General features: G+C 40.3%; 1 long non-coding RNA gene across 2 annotated transcripts; it reads right to left on the bottom strand.

Moving 5' to 3' along the window:
- Positions 1-982: 982 nt before the first annotated feature.
- On the bottom strand, positions 983-9,913 carry LOC147446856 (uncharacterized). 2 transcript variants are annotated; one of them, XR_015189699.1, is made up of 3 exons: positions 9,253-9,913; positions 1,521-1,680; positions 983-1,455 (listed from the first exon to the last, which is right to left on the bottom strand). It is a non-coding gene; the product is annotated as an uncharacterized LOC147446856 (long non-coding RNA). The 2 variants fall into 2 exon arrangements; XR_015189700.1 differs by having other exon boundaries at positions 9,466-9,913.
- Positions 9,914-10,659: the final 746 nt, after the last annotated feature.

Raw genomic sequence — 10,659 nt, 5'->3', positions numbered from 1 at the left:
CCCTTGGGAGACTGCCCAATAGTCTTCTAGGACACTTAATTCTTATTGGTTTCTTTTATTAAATGTTTTTAAATTAATTAAACTAGATTTACTCTAGCCTAATTCTCATTGGTCCACTTCAAGGGTCTTCCAATAGGAATTGGGCATACCTTGTGGGCATCTGGCCTAGGGAGCTGACATGTGTCCCTCATTCCCTTTGTGTAAAGGGAGCCTGTGTGTGTGTGTGTGGCTTTCTCTCTCATCCCCTAGCTTTGGGGCTCGCCCCCTCCCATGTAGGGATGTAGAAAGACTTTTTGGGCACACACTAAGCATCCAATTTTCCCTAAGGTTGACCTTTGGACACAACCTTTGAATTTTGGAACCTTAGCATTTTGGAAGTCTTAATGGGCTGAACCTTAGGGTCTTTTTAGCCCGTTGTTTCACATGGCTCTTTTGCAGATAGCCCCCCCTTTGGATCCCTATTTTCCCTCCTTTGGATCCCTACTGTGGCCGGTCTGCTAACTTAACCAATATTCTAGCTTTTCCTCCCTTGGCACTTCCCCACATTAAATGATCAGTTTAATATGAGAAAATCATTTAGGAGAATTAGATATTGATTATTATGACACTTGTTTTGCCCAAAATTGGTGCCTTATGGATAGGGGTTTTTTGCAGTTTCTGGGCCAACTCCATCACAACATTAGCATTAAGAATACCATTTGAAAGCTAATGAGACATCTTGTGACAATTCCTTGCCTGTACACTGACCCTCTCTCTAGCAAGTTGGGACTACTGGCATTGTCACGGTAGATAGAGACTGACCCACAAAGCATTTGCACAATCATAGCTTTTAAATTGATCTAATGAACACCATGTCTCTATACCAAATAAAGATTCAAGACAGCTAATAAAACTCCCAATAAACTTGCCTATTCAAAACTAGAAAATTAAATTTCACTCAGATCCATGTATTCACACCAAATTGTAAGTCAAGATCGGAAAGTACACTTGGAACTGATATTATATTGATGTATGAAATTACAAAAGGGGATCATTACAGGTTTTCTGTTAGGAGGCAATGTGCAACTTCCTTGCTTCTTGCTTCAGGATTTGGTAGGATGGAAGTTAGGACTGAGGCCACTATGGCTTGTGGGTCTTCCACTCCTAAGGCTTGATTGATAGCTACACGGGCTAAGAACTTGCCACAAAAACCTATGCCAAAAGTGTCTATTGCAAGGGATTTGTTTACAAGATAAACTACATGCACAGTCTGAGGTATAGTAGACAAGCATAAGAGCTTGTTGACAGCCTTCAAGACCCACAAAGAAAAAGTCCATCAAGGTAGAAGTCCTTGTGGATAATGCAGATGTCTCCCATGGGTAGTTTGACGATGTAGTTTGCAAGTGTTTCTTTAGGGCCAAAAAAAATGCTCTTTCCCGCCTTGCAATCTGCCCACGCCACCATGTCCAAAAGATCCTGCAAAAGTTTGTGTTAGGAAAATATATTGGGATGGCCAATTACACAAGGAAGACAATTATCACATGTTGCCTGTTAGTCGTCATCCATAGAGTAGGTTGAGGGACTATCTCCTCTCATCAACAATGTTTGGGGAATCGGTGTCAAGTGACTCAACAGGAAGAGGTTGTTGATTTTCCACAAGCTTGGCTTGGGTTGCCAAGAACTCCTCTCCGTGACGTTTGCCTGCAAGTGCATCAATGACTACAATCACTAACTTGCACATTTTTAGAGACATCATTTGGCATTGTAATATGAATGCCAAATGTCACAAGATTACCTTCGAGGCTTTGTAGACATATCCATTTCCCAGTATTACACATCCACCGCTCTTAGTGGAAGTGTATATACAAAGTTGTGCAAACTTTTAAGTACCATATTCAAAGCCCCTAGCTTGTGCGATCACTAACTTTCACAGTTTCAAACACATCATTTGGCATTGTAATATGAATGTCAAATGTCACGAGATTCCCTTCAAGGCTTTGTAGAGGTATACATTTCCTAGTCTTACACATCCACAACTCTAGGTGGAAGCGTATATACAAAGTTGTGCAAACTTTTACTGTATCCCAATACATGAATCCCCTAGCTTGCATCAATATCTATTTCCCTAATGCATACCCTCTATAAATCCCCAATTCTCTCCTAACAAGGGTTGTAATGCTTCAAAAGACATATTCTTGCATAAACATAGTGGGTGTGACATTGAAAGGTAGGGCCTTAAATAAATGCACAAAAACATGCACGAGACAACATCGACTTACACCTACAAACCTAAAAGCCTTCTCAAAATTCAACAAGGAAAGAATGTCAGAAATGATCTTCTCCTTTATGGATAAGATGGATGACAAACATCAGGCTACATCCACTCCATGCTAAGAAGTGATTGCATGTCAATTCCATTGATCTTACCAGAACAATGCTCAGAGGTGGGCACTATTGTGTATGTGTGTGTGTGTGTAGAAGAAGATTTTTCTTTACAGTAGAATCGATGGTTGCACATTGGGAAGCATCATGGCACCAATGTCAACATGAAAATCTTGAAAGGTTCTAGAGAGACTTCTTAATTGTTGTTGCTCACCAAGTTTGATGGAAATATATCTACATAGACATCAAATGGCCCAAAATAAACATACTAGCATACTTGAACACATAGATCAACTCAATGCATATGTCTATTGCAACAACAAATAGAAAAATTCTTGGATTAGTGTGCCCCAAATGCATATTAGGCATTGAATACACATGTTGAACAATAACCACCATCCCATTGATCCTATGGTCTTTGAACCCAAGCAGCCTCCCTTCCCAATGTTGATTCAAGTTGCCACAATCTCAAACACGATGAGGCCCGGTGGCCTGTAGGTTGCATGAAGACCCAAGCGCCTTTGCGAAACACTTGAGGCACCCACTCCACATTAGAATCTTTGGTGTTGTACAAGACAACCCTTTCTACGTCATCTTTTGGCTTTCTATGAGTAGTAGAGTTTGACATTGCTACGGAGAGGAAGGGGCTACAATAAGAGGGTTTGATGGTGGTTTTGAATGAGCTAGAGATGGAGGAGGAAGAAGTAAATGTTTTTGGAGAGAGTGAGATACAGAGGATTAAACCTTCAATGGAGAACCTTGGAGTGCAATATTGCAGCCATGGCAAGGAGCCAAGAGGTGGTTGATAGAGTTTTTGTAGGTGCTCCAGCCATGGGAAGCTTGGAGATGATGAGCTAAGAAGGTGAACCTGAAAGGGTAAAAGAGGGTTGGATAAGTTTACCCCAACGCTACAACCATAGCCATGGATCGCGTGTAGATGATGGGCTATGAAGTGGTAGAAGAAAGGGTACAAGAGGTGCTTGGTAAAGTCTCCACAAGTTTTGCAACGATGGAGATCTTGGGGACAGAGGACAGTGGAGGTGTAGATAAAAATGGGAAAGCACATAGAGAGAGAGTGTGTGTACTTAGGTCGTCAGCACCTATGGAAATCTTCCATATGTGTTGCATCTATGGAAAGCTTCCATATGTGCTGCAGCCATAGCCATGTATAGCTTGTAGATGATGGGCTATGAAGTGGTAAAATAAAGGGTAGAAGAGGTGCTTGGTAAAGTCTCCACAAGTGCTACAGCCATGGAGATCTTGGGGAGAGAGGACAGTGGAGGTGTAGATGAAAATCGGAAAGCACGTAGAGAGAGTGTGTGTGTTTAGATCATGAGAAACTATGGAAAGCTTCCATATGTGCTGCAGCTATGGAAAGCTTCCATATGTGTTGTAGCTATGGAAAGCTTGGAGAGAGAGAGAGAGAGAGAGAGAGAGAGAGAGAGCTATGGAAAGCTTCCATATGTATTGTAGCTATGGAAAGATTCCATATGTTTTGTAGCTATGGAAATCTTGGAGAGAGAGAGAGAGAGAGAGAGAGAGAGAGAGAGGAGGAGGAGGAGGAGGTAGAATGGAGGGTAATAGTAGCCAAGAAATGAAGATTTTGGTGAAAGAAAATAGATTTTTGGCCATGTATTTGGTTAGGGGAGATTTTGGGGAGTGAAAAGTGAGATTCAGAGATTCTTTTAAAAAATGAAAATTTTAGGGTTACTTTATGGACGCCCATGAAAATGGAGGGAGCCCCCCCCCCCCCCCCCCCCCCCCCCCCCCCCTTTTCTCTCTCTTTCTAGGGGACAAATCTATAATGAGGGGAACAAATAGGCCCCCATGCCCCCTCCTACCCTACTTTTTTGAGTCTATAGTTGTGGCCACCACCCTCTTCCTATTGGTCCATGCTTAATCACCCCTTAAACTAAAGGGCCCTTTTGGGGTTCATACTTTTCCTAATGACTCTATGGTTCTTTAAACCAAGAAGTCTCCCCTTCCAATGTTTGTCAAGGTTGCCACGGTTTCAAACTCGATGAGTCCCAATCGCTGCAGGTTGCATGAAGATCCAAGATCCTTTAGAAAACACTTGCGGCACGCATTCCCCAACATAATCCATAATGTTATGCAAGCAAACCGCCTCTATATCATCCTTTGGCTTCCTTTGAAGTGGAGGGGGTTGACATGGTAGCACCAAAAGAAGAAGAGTTGTGGTGTTAGAGAGAGAGGTCTGCTGCTTCAGAATGAAGTGAGGAGGAATGGTTGAATGGGAAACAAGGGGAGAAGAAGTAGTTCAAGTGGATGGTATGGATGAAAGGGGGAGACAGGTGGTGTAACTATGGAAAGCTTCCATTTGTGATGCAACTATGGAAAGCTTGGAGGGAGGGGGACAAGTGGTTCAATGGGGAGCAAGGGGAGAAGAAGTAGTTCAAAGGGATGGTGTGGATGAAAGGGGGAGACAAGTGGTGCAGCTATGGAAATCTTGGAGGCAAAAGGGGGGAGAGAAGAGAAAGAGGTAGAATAGAGGGTACTGTTGAGAAATGCAGATTTTGGTCAAAGAAAATAGTTTTTTGACCATGTATTTGGTTAGGAGAGCTTTTGGAGAGTGGAAAGTGAGATGTAGAGATTTAAAAATTTTTGAATTTTAGGGTTACTTTATGGGTGCCCATGAAAATGGAGGGAAAGTCCCCCCCCCCCCCCGCTCCCCCTGCCCCCTCCCTTTTTCCCCTTCTCTCTCTTTCTAGGGGACAAAGCTATAATGAGGGGAACAAATAGGAACTTAAAGAAGAAGGTAAGACCTTTTCTTGTGAAGAAGCCCAATAATGCAGTTTTGAACAGCTTAAGGTAGCTGTAGCCACTGCTCCCATCCTAGCAATCGTTGACCCACTTAAGCCGTTTGTGGTAGAGACTGATGCTAGTGATAAAGCAATTGGTGTGGGACTTATCCAAGAGGGAAGAACTATAGCCTTTGAAAGTAAAAAATTGGATAGAGCTCAATAGAATTAATATGTCTATGAGAGGGAGCTCTATGTCATAGTTCACGCTTTACGAAAGTGGCGACACTATTTATATGGTGCCGAGTTTGAAGTAGTTTTTTACCATGATAATATAAAATGGTTTACTACTGGAATGGACTTGAAGGGTGTAACGCTAGATAGGTGGAGATCCTTCAAGATTATGATTGTAAGCTACAATATCACAAGGGGCAATATAATGTAGTAGCAGATGCACTAAGCCGGATTCCTCAAATAATTCACGCTTTCATGGAAATAAAGAGTGAATTTTCCCAAATTTTAGGAGGCATTATGTGGTAAGTGTGCACAAGATCAATCATATGCTAAAGTGTGGAGTGTAGTTTTAAGAAGGGATCCCTCACACTCACATATCTCTACACAGCCAGATCAACATGTTTTTACATGCACAAATAAAAAATCCAGCTCAGGAAGAGCTTAAGCGATGAATGAATTTCTCCATTGATGATGTATACTTACTCAACAAGGGTAGAGTATGTGTGCCAAAGGACTCAAACCCTAGGCCCCAATTATTATTTGAGTGTCACAGTAGTCCAAGTGTTGGTCATCCAGGTATTTGTAGGACGTATGCCTTAGTTCGCCGACAATTTTATTGGCTAGGCTTCCATAATGATGTTCAAGAGTACGTATTAAACTACCAACAGTGCCAAGTTTATAAGGCAAAGCGCCTCAAGGTAGGTGGCCTTTTACATCCTTTAGAGATTTTACAAGGTAAGTGGGAGAGTATCTCTATGGATTTTGTAGTAGGACTTCCTAGTACAAATCATGGCCATGATGCCATATGGGTAATTGTAGACCATCTAACAAAGATGTGTTGATTTATTCCCAGTAAGACTACGATTAAGATGCCAAAATTAGCACGGCTATTTATAGAGCATATATATAGACTCTATGGTCTTCCAACTAGTATCATTAGTGATAGAGATCGAAAGTTCGATAATCACTTTTAGAGAGCTGTATTCCAAAAGTTGAAAACTACACTTAATCTTAGTACGGTTGATCATCCCGCAGATGGTCAAACCAAAAGGGTTAATCAAGTGCTAAAGGATATGCTACGAGCGTACATTAGCACGAAGCAAAGCAATTGGGAAGACTACTTGCCTATATTGGAATTTTCTTATAAAAGTTTAAAGAATGTGACTACTACAGGGTTTAGTCCATTTATGCTTTTATATGGTTTTCAACCTAGATCACCCGTTATAGTGCGGTTGGCTATGGGCAAAGATACAACAAGCAAAGGATTTTCTCCAAGACCATTTTGATATGCTTTGAGTTGCTCGACGGAATGTTAATCAAGATCAACATCAATATAAGAAGTTTGCATATGAGCATCGCCATCTTATTACTTTCCAAGAAGGAGACAAGGTTTTCTTCAAGGTTTTTCAAAGCATTCAAAAAGTTTGAAGATGGGAAAAGTTGTTAAACTTTCACCATGATATTGTGGACCGTTTACTGCTCTCAAGCGTATAGGTCAAGTGACATATAAGTTATCTCTTCCCGAGCACTCACGAGTTCATCCTGTTTTTCATTTTATTAGACGACAAGTGTTGGTAAAATGGCTAGATAGCCCTGAAGAGGGTTCTACATGGGAGAATGTCTTTGCACGTAAGAAGCATTTTCCTATTTTTTTTCTTTAGGATGAGAATTATTCTCCAAGAGGGGGGGTACTATAAGGACACGGGTCCTACGGGCAAGGCCACCGGCACGGCCGAACAGTGTGAATTCTAAGGGGAGGCCATAAGATATGGTTGGGTGGAGACTAGTACACGGCATTACTCTCATCCTTTCACAAGTGGTCAAGGAAACTTCTAAGGTAGTGGAAATCCGAGATTCATGGAAATGTGTAGTGTAAAAATATAGGTCAACCTACAAATGTTGTATGCTATGATTGTTACAGGCATGGTCACTTTGAACGTGACTGTCCAAACAAGGTGCAACAAAACAATTATGCAACCACGAGTAAGAATGTAGATAAGCCTAAGAGGCTATTTGTGGTGCAGCACATGTTAAATACTATGTTTGCAAATGTGGCAAAGTCTATTGATAATGTATAGTATATGGATTCAAGTGCATGGTGAGTGATTCAATGAAATGAAAAATTTGCAGATTCCTGGTTATGTAGAGAATGGGGATGATATTGTACATCCTATTATACATACAAGAAATGTTCTATTGTCTATGACAGATGGTAAAAGTAAAGTACCTGGTTAATGTATTGCATATACCAAACATTACAAAGAATTTGGTTTTTGTTGTGTAGATGGTTGAGCAAGGTCTATAGCTGCATTTTAATTTAGATGTTCTATTTTATAAAGAGCATAAGGAGAAAAGGGGTTGGTTACATAGGAAAATAAAGTGTGCAAATTGTTTACTTTGGATGTAAATGTGCCCGAGGTGAATGGAGTAATGTCCACCCAAGGTGTAGGAGTTGTTGCAAATATTGAGATTTGGTACAAATATATTGGTCATGTAAATCTACAAAGGCTGAAGATGATGTTGACTAAGAGATTCTTATACGTTTTCCAGCATTTAAAGTTGTGAAAATGTATGAGGCGTGTCAATACCAAAATAACACGTTGCAAGCCATAAACTAACAAATCTACATACCTGATGACTCGCACAAATCTACATACCTGATGACTCGCACAAATCCATAGTCGAACTAAACACACACACACACACACACACACACAACAAGAAGGCACATACATGCACACCTCCTAGAGCAAAGTGCTATGCGGGCACGGTGAGAGAGAATAGAGGAGAGGAGAATAATATGGACATTGGGTGCAATCTCCCCTCGTGCAAGAGTTTCCCTCTTGCACGTATTTACTTTATAGCTTTCTTGAATGGTCAAAGTGAGTACAAATTGGCCGGTCGATCATAAATGGCCGAAGCTCATAAAAGAGCACTTGAATAATAAAATATACATAAAATGCCATATCCTTTCACATAATCCATTAGCTATGAATTCCTTTTCCACCTGAGAGATGCAATAAATAGTAAAATATCATTCCAGTACAACTTCTGTTATATGTATGTTCTTTTGCTATGCAACACCATTTTGTTATGGAGTATACTTGCATGAAAACTACTTCTGAATTCCATGCTTTTTTGAAAAATTTTGAACTTATTTGAGAAATATTCTCCCCCTCCATCTGATCTCAAGCACTTTACATATTTCCCAGTCTATTTTTTAACCCTACACTTGAAATTCTGAAAGTGTATAAAAACCTCACTTTTCTACTTCATGAAATAGGCCCATACCTTCCTTGTATGGTCATCAATGAAGCTCACATAGTATCTACATCCATCTATAGAAACTTCACTTTTCTACTTCATAAATAGACCCATCAATGAAGCTCACATAGTAACTACATCCACCCATAGACGCAGTCTTTGCTGGACCTTATACATCTGTATGTACTAGTTCCAAAACATTCCTTCTTACATGCTTGTCATGGGGAAACAATGCTTTTGCCTCATTTGTGCTCCGTTTGTAGCAGTGGTATCAAAGCTCAAGGACACGCTTCGGTATGTTATGGAGAACAAAAAAAAGAAAAAAGAAGATGTAGGAGGCTATGGAGATCATTATAAAAGCTAAGTGTGCTCATGATATCAATATTTGTACATGTCTTTTTTCTTTTCATTTTGAGGCATGTTGCATCTATTTAGCAAAGTACATGTTTGCTCTTGATTAAGGGATTTGTAGTTTACATATATTTATTTGAATTGAATATTGTCATTATTATGACAAATTAATATTGGTGATGCATAAGTAAGCACTTGAGCAGCAATGAAACATGATGATTTTAGAAAGATAACAATCTATTTAACAAAAATAGAAGGAGGAAAAGACGAATCAGTGATTTACATTGTAGCAAAAATCCTGAGAGATCGACAAGGTTCAAACTGCAAACCTAGCCCTTAGGAGGGAACAGGTATCCCCAAGTGGCACCTTTGGCTAATATATTTTTATACATATTAGTTATGAAAATGGAGATTACATAGTATGCTTTAATGTGAAGCAATCGAACTAGAACGAGTTATAAAAGAAGGTATCATGAAAGAAGAAGAATCATAGAACCTTTTTTTTACTATCGTAGGAATCATCTGACATAGTTGTTTGCAATGCGGATAGAGCCCTATTGACCACGTTGTGGGAGCCACCTCACAAATAGGGTTATTTTTATTTAATGCAGAACCCCATTTCCCTCTCTCTCGTCTGTATTTATCATCACCTCCATTGCAAAGGTCATCACCATCACCCTCATCGAAGACCCAGCTCTTTGTCATGGTTACAGCTAGGGATGCACACTTGCGCCCACCAATTGGTATATGCACCTACCACCCATACTGTAAAATCATGCGCCACCATAATCAGCAATGACAAAAAATCTGGGCCATCCATCAGCATGCATAGACTGTTGAACCACCTTCTCTCAACTCAAATTTTCTCTCTCCTACTATGCGCATGAGTGGTTGCTTTCTCTCTCTGGCCTCAGCCGCCATCCATTCAACTCTCTCTCTCTCTCTCTCTCTCTCTCTCTCTCTCCCCGATCTTCACCCACCCCGCCCCACTCCTCACCCGATCGACGGCGTGCCATATCATCTCATCCAACAACTTAGGACCCTCTATGCAACTGCTCTACTAGTATTACCGTATCTAACTATCTCTCTCTATCTTCTCATGTACCCCTCACCACCCACCAACCTCTGGTATAAGTGTTACACAATATTTTTGTTCCTTCTCTTCTTGGAACCCCTCCTGCCTACCTTCCAATTAACTACATCATGCATTTGTGACAAATTTCCATTTTAGTGCTCCTGCTCAATAGTGTGTTTTCACATAACAAAGGATATGCTAGGTTTGATCTTACATCGTTAATATTCTCCTGCATCTCCATACACATTGGTGCATCCCTTGAACAACTAATGACTACATAGGATTTGTCACTTTGTTCAAGCTGAAGTATCACACTTAAGAAGCATGGACGATGTGCCCAAACTACATTGTCCACAAAATATTGTGCTTTAATTGCATCTTGCTCTTATACTCCTTAATCTCATAACCATCAATCAAGCTTTAAGTGATCTAAAAGTTATTTATCAAGTGCTAGATTTTTGGAATACACTTTGGAAGATTCTAATTTGTATACCTTCTCAAAACGACTGTGAGATTCCTTGCACAAATTATCCAAAAAACTACACCATTTTGATTTCACACAAGACAATTGCCCAAGACAGGTGGTGAGTGACGTTGGTGTTGTAATTTTGATAT

The sequence above is a fragment of the Adiantum capillus-veneris genome, chromosome 11 (genome assembly GCF_014529385.1).
Source record: "Adiantum capillus-veneris isolate H3 chromosome 11, ASM1452938v2, whole genome shotgun sequence".
Lineage (NCBI taxonomy): Eukaryota > Viridiplantae > Streptophyta > Polypodiopsida > Polypodiales > Pteridaceae > Adiantum > Adiantum capillus-veneris.
This window is presented reverse-complemented; position numbering and strand designations above follow the sequence as displayed.